The 16,957-nt window shown below is 38.3% G+C and overlaps 3 long non-coding RNA genes across 9 annotated transcripts; 2 read left to right on the top strand and 1 right to left on the bottom strand.

Moving 5' to 3' along the window:
• Positions 1-6,656: 6,656 nt before the first annotated feature.
• LOC130927395 (uncharacterized) lies at positions 6,657-10,442 on the top strand. 7 transcript variants are annotated; one of them, XR_009066418.1, is made up of 12 exons: positions 6,663-6,980; positions 7,667-7,794; positions 7,927-8,064; positions 8,166-8,241; positions 8,520-8,623; positions 8,699-8,753; positions 8,871-9,289; positions 9,491-9,562; positions 9,650-9,721; positions 9,856-9,971; positions 10,072-10,183; positions 10,281-10,442. It is a non-coding gene; the product is annotated as an uncharacterized LOC130927395 (long non-coding RNA). The 7 variants fall into 7 exon arrangements; XR_009066416.1 differs by having other exon boundaries at positions 6,668-6,980; positions 9,885-9,971; XR_009066417.1 differs by having other exon boundaries at positions 6,660-6,980; positions 9,491-9,721.
• LOC130927399 (uncharacterized) lies at positions 8,982-11,962 on the bottom strand. The gene is made up of 2 exons (XR_009066424.1): positions 11,385-11,962; positions 8,982-11,312 (listed from the first exon to the last, which is right to left on the bottom strand). It is a non-coding gene; the product is annotated as an uncharacterized LOC130927399 (long non-coding RNA).
• A 173-nt stretch (positions 11,963-12,135) lies between these two features.
• On the top strand, positions 12,136-14,973 carry LOC130927398 (uncharacterized). Its single transcript, XR_009066423.1, has 8 exons — positions 12,136-12,208; positions 12,289-12,377; positions 12,464-12,556; positions 12,825-12,934; positions 13,014-13,216; positions 13,560-13,658; positions 14,037-14,142; positions 14,682-14,973. It is a non-coding gene; the product is annotated as an uncharacterized LOC130927398 (long non-coding RNA).
• Positions 14,974-16,957: the final 1,984 nt, after the last annotated feature.

Raw genomic sequence — 16,957 nt, 5'->3', positions numbered from 1 at the left:
CTTGAATTTTTCAAAAAGGCATTTCCTTTTAGGTTTTTTTAACGTAGAGCAATGAAATTTGGGGGAGTTGATACCTTGTGCAGAACTGCTCCAAAACGTCTCTTGAACCCATATTCCAAACCCAACAGGAAATCAGGTATTTTGGATCGAATGTGAAATTTTTATCAATTAACAGGGTGCACATTTGAGACCTTGTCACAGAGAGAGTTAGTTGGATCATCTTCAAAATTGGTTAGACTATTCAGGAGACATAGGAGATCTAAAAATTTCAAAATGGTGCGTTTTCATTAATGGGTCTGACCTGGGCTTTGTGCCAAATTCGGCCATTTTTTCGGCAAAATGACAAATTCAGTAAAAGACTAATAGCTCCTTGACACAACGTTCAATCTTATTCATATCTGGCATGCATGTGCGGGATCCCACCCTTAACACGAGTGCATTGAAACATTACCCATTAGGCCTAGCGCCCCCTAGTGGGAACAGGAAATGCCTTTTTTTACTAAACAGGCTCCTCCTCCAAGGAAAAAAATATATTCACCTGAAACCTGCATCAGGGGAGCCATAAGACATGTGTTCAGGTGCCTGATGAAAAATACTGAGGTTTGGTTGAAGCAGAAGAGTCCAACAGGGGAAGTAAAAATGACTGAAGCCATTTCGTCTCACCACAAGTTTTGAACAGTCATAACTTCTACAACATATCTGCGCCAAACATCTCGTGATTGTTGAGTCGTACTCTGAAGGGTCCTGTAGGAGTCATTTGCATCAACCCTACAGCGCCAATTAGTGGCAATAGAAAGTCACTCATTTTTCTAATATATGTCCAGTTCTTTTCAGGTTGGTCATTGTAGTTTCAAGACCTTTTGAAATATTTATTTTACGACCCATGTCCACATGTCTCTGTCTGTTGCAGTGATGACCCTTTATTTGCTCCTTTTTTGTAGTAGTCTCTCCAATAGGGGTTTGCATCTCTTAGGTGTGTGAATGTAAAGAGGCGACTTTCGAGCATGTTAGGTTCTAATGAGATGATTAGAGAGGACGACCTGCCACCACCCTGACCTGCACACTGTCCGAGTTGCGAGACGTCCGAGTTGCGCTAGATTGCGAGGGCCCGTTCAGTCCTGCTTGCAGGCCTAACTTGTATCTTTCTGCAATAAAGTTTGTCTTTGGCACAAAGTGTGTTCGCATGAGCTCAATTAGCTCTTGCAATTTCTTTTCTGCTGGCTTCCACGGTGCGCACAAGTCCATTAGCAGCGTGTGGTTCTTTTTCACCACCACAGTCAAAAACACTGCTCTTGCTCGGCCATCGTCTATTTTCAAGTCATTTGCCACGAAAAACTGCTCTAGCCTTTCCAAATAGGCCTCAAAGCTTTCTTCATTTTCATAAAAGGCGAGGTCTTCACCTTTACCGAACGCTGTCGCCATCTTGACACGCACTTTCTTTTTTTCTCGTCTAAACGGAGTTTACTTCATAAAGAAACTCTTCCTACCAAGAGGAAAATCCCATCCTCATCGCCAATAATCTGTTGTGTAAAGATTGAAAGTTCATATAAGTTTCCTCAGGTGAAGAACGACAAGAATATATGTGCGGTGAACGACCAGTGTCTTCTTTATTTGCAGCCACTCTGCTTAACAGTCGGGTTCAACGAAACAACCACTGTTAACTAAGGTTGAGAACGATAAACCGATACGATCGGATTACCGGGTTTACAGGTGAGAGATACAGCTGTATCGATAGTAAAGTTACCATTCGACAGTAATTAGCCATGAAATGTTCAATGAACCGATAGTAGAGATAGAATTCGGCTATCGCGAGCACAAGAATCGGCTTCTAATGCCTAGTTCAATGCATTGCTTAATGGGATGATAATTTAGCTTTTACTTCACATGCTGCGCTTGTGTCATTCACCACACAGCGCACTTAGATTAAGACCGCACGCATGATATAATATGGACAAGCACAACTCACGGTCTTGGGTGCCTCAATTTCCCATGCATTTCGGCCGAGCCGCTACCAGTCGCCGTCATTACTCGATCGTCACAGGCGTGTCATAACAATGCGAGAGCTAACAAAACCACTGTAACGCACGCTCCGTAGCGTTTTCTTCACAGCCCAAAACGAAACTAGTAGTGGCAATGAAGCAACATGCTAAAACAATGGACAGTGTGAGCACCGACGCCAGCGATGTGCAGTGATTGATTTTTAACGCACCCAGGAAAAACAAAAGTCGGACTTTGAAGTGAGGAAGGCAGCCAGATCTGTTCACATGGGACAGAGCTAGTGTGAAGTGTGGAGCGGTACAGAGATCGTGAGTTTTTAACACTGAAAAATAACCAACTACAATGGTGGAAAGGGCAGCACGACCCTCTGGAGATTTTTTTCCCACGAAACGCAGTCTACTTAAACATGAACATGTGGATTAGTTGATCTTTCTCAAGAAAAAAATCTGCCCTTCAAAAAAGATATGGACAGTGATGAGGAATAAAAAAATGTGGAAGCACAGGCATAAGTGAAAGACTCTGCTGTGTATAAGGTTAAAGTAATGATTATTGACCTGTCTGTCTAAAATGCCATGTTTTTTATTCCCCCAATTATACCAGTGGTAAAGCATAATTTATTATTTATTTATGATAACATTGCAGGTTTAATTCTTTTTTTCTAGAGCTGCTGCATACAATTAATATTTTTTGTTTGTAAGATGTTTACGTTGAAAGTTTGCAGTTAAATTACTTACCTCTTGTGTTCGAAACACCAGGAAATACAGTAATTGAATTACTGCACTTTATTGTTGTCTGTCACAGGAGTTTTATTTTATTATCAATCCCATCCAACAAAATGACGGTCATATAGTAAGCCTTATTTATTTTTTTTTTTTCATAAAAAGATAAAACATAACATTGGTATGAAATTTTTTTGTTTATTTTGCTATTTGAAATGTGGTCTTTTTTATATGTTTAAAATACTGTACGAACACACACAAAAAATGTTTACTATCGTATCGTTTTCACTCTGTATCGAACCGTATCGTTCTTAAACTGTATCGAATTGAATCGGTCGGCCTTAAAAATGTATTGTTTTTCAATCGAATCGTAACCTGTGTATCTAGATACATATCGAATCGGCTTCATGCCAGAGATTCCCAACCCTAGTTTTTAGTATATGTGCATTTTGAACAGGAACGGAACAACAATTCAAAGGTAGGAGAATTTCAGGGCATCTTCTGCCATCTAATGGTAATGTTGAACCAAATGGGTTTTTCATGGAGGCACAGGATAAGATTGTGTTCCTGCATAACCATGAAATGTTCCTCGCTGAAGCCAATTTTCCTACATAGTTGCTTCTCCACAAGTATTTGCAGTTTAGTTGAAAATTTAGTGGTCGACTTTTGTTCCACGGATTGAAAAAAAAATTAAAAGGAAAAAAAAATCAAATCAAAGTTTGCGGTGCAGCCCACTTACACCTGACAAGCTACCAGCACTTAACCTATTTGTGCCCCAATTTATTTTTAGTGTTTTGTGGCACATCATTTCATGAGTTGAGTCCCCCTGAATCATGTTATGTTTTGAGTTTTGCCAATTTGTACTATTTTTAGGAGAATAGCATTTTTATGACTGGTAACAATTGTTATTTCGTTACCAATGGGCACACAGCTTGTCATTAGGATGTCACCTAACAATAATAGCGAAATAATACTACTATCATAAATAAGAACGTGAACAAAAAAAAATCTTTGTCAAAAAGAAGATAATATTTTCATAAAGTATTTTTCCACAATGGCCTTCATATTTCATGTCGTTAACAAAAATATTCTTTGTGGGAAAAAAAAATCATAATGTATTTTTTTACAATGGCCTTTATATTTTATGTCGTTTTCCAGCACAACGAAGTGTGCACTGTCAGTCAAATATATGACAAAAAAAAAACAAAAAAACAAACAAACAAACAAACAAACAAAAAAAAACAATTCGTGAAAAACTTTTTATCTTGTAAAATATCTTTGTGCTTAGTGAAAAAGAAATTATGAAATAATTTTTTGTTGTTGTTGTTGTGAAAACCACTTTATTTCCTTAAAAAAAAATTACAATTTCAGGGCCATATTACACAATTTGTTATTTATCATAATCGTATGTATTTCAAAATGTTATTTTCATTTATTTAATTTGGACCCTTTTGGGGTTTCATACAAAATGGGTTAATGTTACTGTAAAATGTTTGAAAATAATGACAATAAAGTAAATTTGGGAAAAGGAGAAAAATGGCTACAAGTGCTCCCATCCCATAGCAGAGGTCCGAAGGAGGTGGGGTCAAGGTCAAAATCCAGATCAAAGAGCATGACAAACTAAGAGCCTCATTGGTCAGCTCTTTGATGTCACGTGCTGCACCACCTACAGTCTACAGCATCCAGCAGATGTCATTCAGTCAGATGCTGCAGTTGAACGCACGCGACTCATCTGTAGACACACGACTCACTTGGACATACCTTTCTACCACGGAACACCTCGCATATCAACTTTTTGCACATTCTGAAAGCCTGGGAAGTAAGTTTGATGAATTATTGTTGTATAGTTTAGTCACCGAGTGATAGAGGTATGCTTACTTGAGTGCGTGTGATTAAAAAAAAAAAAAAAGCTGAGAAATATCAAATAACGGTGTAAAAAATGCTAGGATGCCAGCTTTTACTAACTTTAATTTGTCGCTTTTAGTGAGCTTCTTTCATATTTGGTTCGTTATGCGCCGTGCCAAGTTGTTGCGATGTATTTAAAATGAACGTTTTATTTGTGACATCTTTGACGGAAAATATTGGTAATTGCTAGCCGTTTGCAACATCTTTGTTATTGTTTTTACCTAATTGTGTTTACCATTTAACTGACTGGTATCCGGCATTCACTTTTGTTGGGTCGAAAACAACATTTGGGATATACTGTAGCGTTGTGCTAAAGTTCAGCCGTTAAGTGCTAAAATGTATATTTTGCAAGCAGGTTGTTATTCAATTCATCATTAACTTTAAACTGCTCGTGCTCGACGCCAAATGCAGAGAGAGCTATTTATCGTGTTTTATGTTCAACCATTTGCACAGTATTTAACATCTGCAATATTTTTTTTCTAACGTTAAAGATTAATTGAGTAGTAATCTGCGAGTATGGGATACGGACACCCCTCTGTTATGTTATGCCGGTGGTACATTCCAAGAGCGTGTATTCATTTTGTGTTCCAAGAACGTGTATGCATTTTTTGGGGGGCGATAAATAAACCACCACCAACAATTTAACTTAAACCCACGCAAATCTGGCATTCACATACGTGGACATCACATTTTGGGTCATGCAGGCTACCACATTTGTTATAAATCATTAATAACTAACATTTTTTTTCCAGATAAAAAAATGAAATTAGAGATGAATAACATGCTAGTAGAAATAACATTGATAACATTAAAATCATTAAAAAACAGAAATACACTCTGGTGATTGCTCCAATAACACTCTAAAGTTGCTTGGGGAAAAAAATCATTATATTAATTCCCTGCCATTAACAACAATTGACGTCCAAATCATTTTAACTGGGAGGACTACCTGTGAATACTCAACTTTCAGTCTTTTAACTCGGAGGGCATGGCAGCGATCACTCATTGCCATAGCCTCTCCCAGTCAAAATGGATCGGCGTCGTCTTCTAGCATCGTCAATGTATGGCAGCCAATGCGTGAAATGAGTGCCCTGTACAGTTATCGAGCTCTGACCTCTTAGGTGAACCTGGAAGATTTTCCACAGCACACTTGATGATCTCTCGTGGCCCACCGTCCCTGGTTCATCAAACTACTTTATGTGCCCATCACTGGTCGCTTATTCATTTTTTCATCTACTTATCGTCTGTAGAATACATAGCAGAGTGCTCTTTGGGTTCAGCAGGATCTGATCTTGACACAGAACTGTTGAGCAACTGTTTTGAGAATATGGTGACCAGCACGTTGGAGCTCCAAATGGACATCCATCTCGCCACTGCGGACACCCTGGACGAGAAGAAAGCAAAGTCTGCGCGCAGAAAAATGTATGTGACTAATTATGCCACTGATTAATTTAATATTGCAGTTTGACAGACAATAACAACAGACACACTCACACTTTGTTTTCTTTTAGGTTTATTTTGAATGAGCTAATTGAAACCGAAAAGGCCTACGTGCGAGACCTACGGGAATGCATTGATGTGAGTTTCTTTTGTCGTTAAATGCTTTTTATTTATTTATTTTTAAGACAATCTCGATAAAAAAGTTCATCTTTGTTTGATATCATGCAGATTTACATGAGGGAGATGTTGGCCGATGAGGAAAAGATCCCTCCAGCAATTGCCAATATGGAGCACGTCATCTTTGGGAACATTTTGGAGCTGTATGAATTCTATCACAGGTAAGCGTTAGCAGTGACCTTACTCAAAAATGATTTACATCTTTACGTAGAGTGGACCAGATTAACAAATAGGCTATTCCTGGTCAATTCTTATGGGGTCAGATTAGTCTCATAAGTACTCGTACACACATTGTGGGATTCATAAACACATAGCATGCGAAACACACACACATTGTGGGATTCGTACACACATTGTGGGATTCGTAAACACATAGCACGCGAAACACACACACATCGTGGGATTCGTAAACACATAGCACGCGAAACACAAACACATTCACCAAATGTGTGTGTGAATTGTTTTACGCGCATTTGTAACGTGCTTCCAATTACAAATTCCCACTTACGAATACAAATTCCCACTTACGAATGTGTGGATCGTTTTGATACCCGTCATGCGCAACTGAGAAGAACACATGCATTTTTTTAACTGGAGCCCGTCTTCAGCCAATCAGACGTCTTCTTCTTAAACAGCCAATCACAAGGGCTGGGCTGTTTCGTTACGTCACTGCTGTGCGCCTTCAAGTCCGGCTGGAGATTCCTTTTAGACTACAACGCAGTTCATGCGGTTGTCGTGCGGGTAAGTAAATTTCTAAAGTATTTTCTTTTTATAGTGCCTTTTGACCACTAACCTATGTAAGCAATTACATATACACGAAATACTTAATTGGAATATTGTTGATATTGCAAGACGAAAGCGTAACGAAGTTAACGTCTCATGATAAGGAGTAAACACTAGCTTCCTTGCTTCTATTGTTGTCGTTGGAAGGGAGTAATATTTCTAAAGTATATTCATTGTATAGTGCGTTTTGTCCGCTAACCTCTGTAAGCAAATACATATACACGAAAGACTGAATTGGAATATTGATGATATTGCAAGACAAAAGCGTAATGAAGTTAACGTCTAAGCAGTAAACATGTTGGTCGCCAAAGTTTTAATGGCGATTCGGTTATTGTTCAAGAGAGATTTTTTTACATTATAGCCGGTTAACAGCGTACGGAAGTTAGCATTGTATGATATAAGCATTAAACATTTGGGTCACCTGGGTTTTAATGGAGTTTCGTGCTTGAAATCATACAGAAATTAACCATATCTACAAATGGCTAGTGACCCAATTAAGCCATTATATTTTGAGAAGGCTAAGTCCTATATATATTAAAATTTTTCAAAAAAGCTTAACTGCTAATCATTGTTTTCGGGAGTGTATGTATAAAGTATTTGGAAGTCATTTTTCAAATTTGTCTTTCTGTGCATGTGCTTTACAGTTGGTGTACAACATGGAGAAGAGGTTCCAGGAGATTTTCAATTTTATGTCTAGGGGTGAATTCCCTAATTTATAGTGAATCTCAGAAATGTGCTTTAAGAAGATATATGCAGAAGCTCAAACTGAAGGGTGAGTAGGCAAAGTATTTGTGATGTTGCTGTTATTTATAATATATATATATGTGTGTGTGTGTGTGTGTGTGTGTGTGTATACAGCTATATAATTGTTATTTGTGTGTATTTGTGTTTATATGTGATCCAGTCCCAAACAGAAGCACGATCACTGTTTAATGAAGTACACTCGGCTTCAATTGGTGCACACACAGGCACTGTTAAAACCAGATCCTCAATGTACTCCAGAAATTATTGGGATGGCATGACGGTGGACATTGACTGATGGGTATGTGATGGTTTATTTCTGCATTTTGTCACTAACTAATTTTGGTGAGCTATTTCAGATCTTATTAACCTGACCCGTTTCTCATGACGATTTGTTTTAAGGTCTCTGAATGCGACGGATGTCAGAGGACTGGTAACTCTTTGGCTGTGTGTGACACAGCCATTACAAAGCATTAAGGTATATTTTCATACTGACCGTGTGTAATCAAATAAAGAAATGTATTTCTGGTTTTTATTACATGCGTGAAAAATTGGAAACAGCTTTGTCTAATGTCACGCATGTATTTAATATTTGGACATGCGTGAAAATTAGGTTTTTATGTGTTCCCTTCATATCAAGGTGGGAGCCATCTACCCAGATTAAGTTAAAAACTTCAAAGATAAAACATGGTGCTCTTCAGATTTTGTAGGAATAGCTGTAAGAGATATGTTCAATATTGGATTTGCCTTTCACAGGTGTCTGCTGTTTGGGAGTTGGTTGGGATAGACCTGACTGGGCCTCTCCCAAAAACCAAGGATGGCTTTCAGTACATTCTTACTGCCACCGATTATTTTTCCAAGTGTGTTGAGGCCTTTCCTTTAAAAAACAAAACAGCATCAGAAGTGGCATAACGTATCTGCTCAATTGTTTATAGACACAGATGCCCCCAAAGAATCCTGTCCGACCAAGGAAGAGAATTTGTCAATTAGGTATCTGAATGCATTAAATTATTTTCACAGTGGGATTTTGGCATTGTTGTTTTCCCCCTTTTTTATTTATTTTTTATTTTTTTAATTGGATTTATTTACAATGTATCAATTTTTCAGCTCAACGATAACCTTTGTGCCTCCTGTGCATTGAAAGGAGTGTTACAGCTGCATATCATCCTAAGACGAATGGGCTGGATGAGAGGACAAATAGCAAACATAAAACGGCAAGTTGTTGTTGGTGTTCTAAAATGTATATCTAATTGTACCCTTCTACTTCGTACAGCTCTTACAAAATTGGTGAACGACCGACAGGATTTGTTTGGTGGTTTGGCCTATTCAGTAGATAATTTTGACCGGATGGTCATCTGGTCAAGTGCCGTAAATAATAACTTTTTTGATTTAACAATGTTGTGTTTTCAGTTAAATTACTGTGGGCTGCAGAGGATCAAGGCAAGGTGGAGGCTGTCGTTGGACCGTATAAATTATATGACACATCTTTTCATACGCTAAAAGGCAACGGCTGGCTGTCTGATGAAGTCAGTGGGAACAATAAGTGTTTAGCAAATAACAAAGATTCTTGCCTTTTGCCAATTTTTTTATTTTGCTATGCAAGTATTTGATGCATACATGCATATCCTCATTGAAAGGCAGCAGCCAAGTGCTGGATATAGTTTTTCTCAATGCATTTATTTTTTGCCGGAGTATAGTTGTAATGTTGTTACCCCTTTTTTTAACAGGAGCCCATTCACCAACTCTCTGCTGTGGTAGCTGGGAGTCTGCTTTTGGGAAAATTTCAGCCTGTTAGAAAGGTAATCCATTTCATGCCAATATTTAGCTATATTATTTTAACGCCAGTAACCCAAAATAACAATAATTTGGTATTGTATGTTCTTCAGAGGAAATTCCCTGTTGAAAAAAAAAGTGTATTTGTCCTGTCCTGTCCTGTATGCGCTCATTGGATTTTAGTGGTTAGTGGGTTTCTTATATTTTCTTAAGACCTACCGATTCTGGAATGTATTATATATAGCTATTAATTTAGCTGATGCCATACAGAAGTTAAATTTCATTAGTAAGTTAACTACATAAATCTGTCATTGTGCAGAATTACACAAAGGAACTAACCTTTTATAGATTGTCCACATTTCTAAGAGAACACTGGTGATCAACGATCCCTTGAGTAACGAGGACAAATATGAGCAAAATCTTGCGGAATTGGAGGTAACCGCTTCAGAAAGTTTAAATTCCTAGTATTATGTTAATATGGAAGTTAATAGTTCAATGTTCATCTTCATTGTTTTGCTTATAAAACAATAATTAGGAACTTCTTGAGGTTGGCGGGCCGTGAGTTCCAAATAGAAACTTGGACTACCAAAACTGTGGCCCATAACAAGCAGCAGAACAACAGTAGCTGTGGGGTTTTCACATTAAAGGTAATGATTTTAAGATTTCGGAGTCTCTGCAGTAAAACTTTGCTGCTGTTGTTGTTTAGCACTGATATGTAACAGAATGCCTAAAATGCCATTTCAGTTTGCGGAAGAGTATATGGCCAATGGAGATCTCAGGCACAACCAGACCCACCTTCCCGAAGTTCTGAAGGCTCGAGGAGATCTAGCCTGTGCCCTCCTACAGGCTGGGAGTCTGAGATGTCTATTTAAATTAAAAAATGTCTCAAAACTTACTTGGTCTCCTCACCTCACATAATTGAACTCCTGATTGCTCTCAATGTCACTATTTACTTTCAAAGGCATCCAAAGAACAGATCTGAGGATTTGCTGCTGCGCTTTATCCTCTCTTGCCATCATTGATCACTTATTAGGTTTGTCGCAATAAAAAAAAGTGTTTAAAAAGGTAGTAAAATTCATGTGGCAGGTCTTAACCCCTTAATGCCTGCAATATGAAGCAATTGTCAGAGAATCACAAAATGTGAAAAATAAGGTCTTAAACCTTTTTTTTTCCAAATTTGTAAAGAAAAATGTGTAATAAGCGCTCTAATATCTATTTTCCTTGTTAAATCCTGTTTTTCTCATGGAACATGCAGATGCATGAGTTGACTTGCATCCATTTTTTTTTTTTTTTTTTTTTTTGAGGAAAGAGTTCTAAATCCTAAGTGTATCAAATGTGATTCATTTGGCAAGAAAGCTCTGTTGCTCCAAGTCTTTCAAAAAATATATTTTTTTATATCCGTAATAGACTACCATCCTTTAAATACTGTCACTGTAGGTAGCATTTTTAACAGGCTTATAATGTCTATTTTTTTCCTTTTAAAATGGTCTTAAATTGGTTTAAGCATAGACATCACAATCATACATTAAGAAGTCTGAATTTTCCCAAGTATGACTTTCAAATAGGCTTGAAATGGAGAAAGTAATCTTAAAAAGACTTATTTGGCGGAAAAAAAGCCTGTTAAAAATGTGCCACATATAGTACAGTATTAGACATCTAATCTTGCTCTCATCATCCCTCTGCTGAGCGGTTCAATGAGTTTTTCACCAGTTGACATCCAATACATTTGAAGTGCATGGGAGGTCCTCCCACTCAAAATGGATGGGACGTCTTCAGCTGTCAATGACAGAGAAAGGCAAAACCGTTAAACGTATGCTACACGTACGCTACATTTGTTCGACGGGACACCTTGCATCGATAGTCCCCGCGGTCGAGTTGAGCTGTCAAAAACGGGGCTCCTACTTTTACAAAAGCTCCCCATTTGTCACTTGTCACTCAGTACACCGGACTTGAAGGCGCACAGCAGTGACGTAACGAAACAGCCCAGCCCTTGTGATTGGCTGTTTAAGAAGAAGACGTCTGATTGGCTGAAGACGGGCTCCAGTTAAAAAAATGCATGTGTTCTTCTCAGTTGCGCATGACGGGTATCAAAACGATCCACACATTAGTAAGTGGGAATTTGTATTCGTAAGTGGGAATTTGTAATTGGAAGCACGTTGCAAATGCGCGTAAAACAATTCACACACACATTTGGTGAATGTGTTTGTGTTTCGCGTGCTATGTGTTTACGAATCCCACGATGTGTGTGTGTTTCGCGTGCTATGTGTTTACGAATCCCACAATGTGTGTGGTTCGCGTGCTATGTGTGTACGAATCCCACAATTGCGTGTGGTTCGCATGCTATGTGTGTACGAATCCCACAATGTGTGTGTGTTTCGCGTGCTATGTGTTTACGAATCCCACAATGTATGTACGAGTACTTATGAGACTAATCTGACCCCATACATTCTCACATGTAAAACATTACCTTACACGACCACAAATTTGTTTGTATGCACTTTTCCACGTCATTGATTGAGATGTATGCAAACCTTTAACAGCAATGACCACCGCTCTTATTTTGAAATGTATTAACTGGGTTCGTTGTCCTTTCTTTCTTCAGCATCTTTCTCAAAGAGCTGGAAAAATACGAACACGTCCCTGAAGATGTTGGAAAGTGCTTTGTCACATGGGTATGTATATCGCTTCCTCAGTGACCATCACCACACTGAAAAATTATTGCAAGTAAAAGTGAGCATTCTTTTTTAAATAGGCTGATAAATTCCAGTTGTATGTGGAATACTGCAAGAACAACGAAGAATCGACTCGGCTCATCACGGAGCTGCTGTGGACTATTTTAATGTAAGTTAAACGTCATGGTGATCCAAACTGAAACTACAAGACATGGAACGTCATTGTCTTACATTATTTTCTCTCTTCCTCAACAGAACATTGAGCAGAAGCACGGACTCGCCAACTCTGTCAACTCCTACCTGCCGAAGCCAGTTCAGAGAATAACGAAATATCCACTCCTGCTAAAGGTATGGGGGGGCGGTCAAGTTTTTTATTCAGGAACCCAACATAAATTGCAGAAGATACATTCACGACACAACACACAAGAAGAAAAAACACTTTAAACCACTGTTCAACTTCACAATTTGAGTATTGTTTAGCACCTGGTCTCACTCAGTAGCTGTCAATAGTGGTTCTATCATACGATTTATGACTCCTGCTTAGTTTTTTTTTCCCCTGAAATTTTTTTGCACTTTTTTGCACGACCTTTTCATTGTATTTTTTCCTTTTTTTTAGGATCTCCTGGAATGCTGTGAGAAAGGGAAAGCCGAACTCAAGAAAGCCCTGGATGTGACTCAGAATTCCCAAGAGAGCCAACGATGCTATACATCTCTTCATGCTGGAAGGTGACTGAACATGGGAAAGAAAAATTCACTCATTGTTAAAGTTAAGTTTGCTTACATCGCTCAATCTCTCTTCCTTCAGGATTTGATGACAGCGTTGAGTCCCAAGGTGAGCTGCTCCTACAGGACTCCTTCAAAGTATGGTACTCAAAGATCCCATTCAAAATGGGCAAAAATAGACAGCTCTTCCTCTTGGAGAAGTCCTTGGTGGTCTGCAAGGTGGTCTGCAAGGTGGTCAAGGACGCCAAGGGGAAGAGCAGGCACATATACAAGAAAAAACTCAATGTAAGTCATCTTTAACACACTTTCTATCGATACAATCTTCTTCTTTTCCTTTCAGGGGTTGCCACAGCGAATCAGTTGACTCCATCTAACCCTGTCCTCTGTATCCTCTGCTCTCACTTCTCACGTCCTCCTTAACTACATCCATAAACCTCCTCTTTGGTCGTCCTCTCGACTTCCTGCCTGGTATATTGGAATCCAGCATTCTTTTGCCAAGATACTTACTATTACATGGCCAAACCATCTCAGTCTGGTCTCTCCGACTTTGTCTCTAAATCCTCCAACATTTGCTGTCCGTCTGACATGCTCATTTTTACTAAAGACAATGATTTAATTTCTTCCTTAGATAGCTGAAATAAAGATGACAGAGCACCTGAAGGGAGACCCCCGCATATTTGCTTTCGCGTTGGGCCGAACCTGGACATCCAGCAAGATTGTTTTGAAGGTTAGATGTTCTTCCTCTTTTCCTCCTTCAGTTTGACGAGTGTGAGATTTTCACACACTGCTCTCACAGATTAAGCCACTTTGACATGATGCTGAGCATTGTTGTCCACCTCGATTTTTTTTCTTCCTTTAATTAACGTTCTTCTCTGTGTATGTTATTTTTTGCCTCGACTGTATTTTTTTTGTTCATCAACATGAATAAATGTTTTGTAACTGTAGAAGAACATCATATATTAGTTAAAACTCAACCGAATAAGAGGTGGTTATGTGTTTTATTCAGACTTTTGTGGTAAGACAGAGTGAATATTCTCAAAAGTGGTTGATTTCCAAATGGTATTAACCTTTGACTGTCTTTCTTATCATTATGCTTCCACTGCAGAGATCAAGATGGACTGGATCCAACATATCCTGAAGCTGATACAGGAGCAGACCATCCACCTGGGGGAGGCGCTTAAGGAGCCGAGGCGTATTCCCAAAAGTCAAAGGTAACCAAGGAAACTTCTATACTATTAAGGGGCATATTGGTTTAGGTTAGGCACATATGTTTGTTGATCTTATACTGTTCTCACATTTTTATTTCATTCGATCAACTTTAATTATGGCTTTTATTTGAATTACTGGATTCTATTTTATGTGTCAAGTTGGGGTATGTCACTGCTGAACTAAAGGAAATCAAGCGACTTCAACATAACCTATTTGCTTAAATCACATATTATTTTTAACTGAAATGTATGAATTACTTGGTACACAGACGGTTTTGGACAATTACAAAATACATGTTTTATATTTGTCTTAGTCCAACTAATACAAGTATACAGTAAATACCGAGTGTGAAATGGAGACTGTCTAGCTTCACCCAAGTAATAATTTTGATTTATGGATATTGTTACCTGGGAATGGCTTTAAAGTTTTGAGATTCTGATTTCATAATGATTTATTACTTGCACAAAAAGCATGTGACTTACTCTCCTCACTGGTATAGAGTCGGAATAAATTAAAAACAGAATTGTTGTGTTTTTTGAAGGAATGGAAAACATCACAAAGATGAAGGTGAAAGAAAGATCGATGCCTGCTACATTGGAGGACCCTGGCTAATACCCGGTACAAAGAAAAGTGGGCTTCTCAAAGTGACATACACATAGGAACTTACATAAACTTGGACACATTGATAAGGTCCTTGTAAAAACAAACAAACAAACAAACAAACGAAGAAAACAGCTTTGAGCTATTTCAAAATGTCAAGTTGTAATATATGTATGTACTGTATATAATTTGTGTTGTTTTTGTACACGTTTTAAAAAATGATTTCTTGTATATAGTTGGATACAGTTATATGATTATGTAGATATGTTTTTTTTTACAAAATAAAATGTCGTTCTTTACACGGAATGTGTTGGTCCTCATTTAAAAATACTGTAAATACACGTGTTTGTGGGAGCTTGAATTGGTAGAAGAAATGAGGATTTGGTACTTCAGGTTTTTCTTTTAATGCTTTTGATGCATTCAACACCACTCCTCAAAAATCTAACATATCACCGCCTTTAATATTTAGAAATGTCCAAATACAAGAGGCTGTGTGACGTAAATTGAGTTGTACCATATGTGTTTAATTCTGTTAAAATAAGTGCTCTCAAATAAGTGCACCAAATAGACCCTACCCACCGACGTCACAAAATCACGTGATCGCTGTATTGTTCCGCCCCCTTGTCCGTCATTTTGTGTCTGTATTATCAATGGTCTCAATTGATCGAGCAATTTATAATGCATTTCATGGAAGACCCGGTGCTTTCGGATGCCGTAAACTCACTGGATGTGTTGCATAAAAGGCGTTATGTGGAAAAGCTTCAGTTTATCCATTCGCCAGATCCATATTTGATGCCTAAATCGATGTTTTTCGACCCACTGTCTTCGCCGTATTTGCCTGACATCTGCTAGTTACCATGATATTTACAACTATCTTGTCCACACAAAATCAGCCTATACTCACGAGAGTTTGAAAAATTTTAAGCGCTTGGAGGCTTATAAATACTTCGTTGCTGGTTGGGTCAAACGGGTCCTCGTCCACGAAAATTCGGCTGGAATCTATCTTGTGCTTGGAAAGGTGAGTTACGAAATTTTCAATTCAAAATCTTTTGTTCTTGCTAACATCCACATGTCATTTGTCAATGGAGCTAGGGCTTTTAATGTTTATATGGTTTAGCGATAGCACTCTCACTACATACATATGTGTATGTTGTAGGCGATTAGCCTAGCAATGATCTTAATTGTGGTTGTCAGCCCAAAACCCTCTAAATATACATTAAATGCACTTTACCAGATATAAAATGACTACTACTGTACATAATCTGTGGTAATCGTTTGGAGCCCAGTTTTCTCGTCGAATTGCAGCAGCCCATCTCTCTCTCACCTCTCCGGGTCTCTCGGAATCCGGTAGAACTTCAAATCTCTGCGTCTATCTTCTCTGTTGTTGCAACCGACCGCCACACACGCCTTCACCATTTTGATTATTAATGTTAACGAGCAGAAAAACACGCCGTAAATAGGAGGAATGTAGTAGCCGTAACAGGTAAACACGATGTGTTGACGGACAATTGGGCGGCACCAGTCAGGAGGGCGGAGTTGTGACGTCACGTGGGTAGGGTCTATTGTTTCCGTTTATTATTGTTGTCCACTTGGGGTCGCCATCCTCGCAGAAACTAAAAGTTTCATTCCTCCACTTTGGCTAAAGAAGCCTGTCTCAAATCATTAAAACTCGGGAAAAAATGCTCCTTTAAATGCAATACATGCAATGTTAAAAATTTTAAACCAATACAATTTAAATGAATAGAAACAAATAGACGCTGGTTATGTTTCCAAGTGAAACTCCTGATTTTTTTCATTGTACTTATCATTGCATGTCATTGATGGCTATGTACGTCCAATTTAATTAAACCAGAGGGTAAACAGTCGGAAATAATTTGTCTCCCCCTCCATCTTTGTCTGTGATTAACAAAAAAAAAAAAAAAAGATGTGCAAAAATAACAGGGCTGTTAGAGTACTATCTGAGGTAATTGTTAAATAATTTAATGGTCAGACTTAATTTGGCCGTTTTGGAGGGGGGCAGGGTACAAATTTTGGTAGAGGGGGTCAACAGTCTGAAATAATTTGTATCCCCCCCAATTTTTTGTCTATAAGAAAAGAAACTTGTTCATAATAAAAGTGGTGATAGAGTAGTATCTGAAGTACTTGTAGGATCATTTGATATTTGGGCTTCATTTGTCCATTTGAGGTGTGGGTGAGTGGGTGCAAGTTGATTTTTTT

Source organism: Corythoichthys intestinalis, chromosome 12 (assembly GCF_030265065.1).
Source record: "Corythoichthys intestinalis isolate RoL2023-P3 chromosome 12, ASM3026506v1, whole genome shotgun sequence".
Classification (NCBI taxonomy): Eukaryota; Metazoa; Chordata; class Actinopteri; order Syngnathiformes; family Syngnathidae; genus Corythoichthys; species Corythoichthys intestinalis.
The sequence above is the reverse complement of the archived record's forward strand: the minus strand, read 5'-3'. Positions and strand labels throughout refer to the sequence as shown.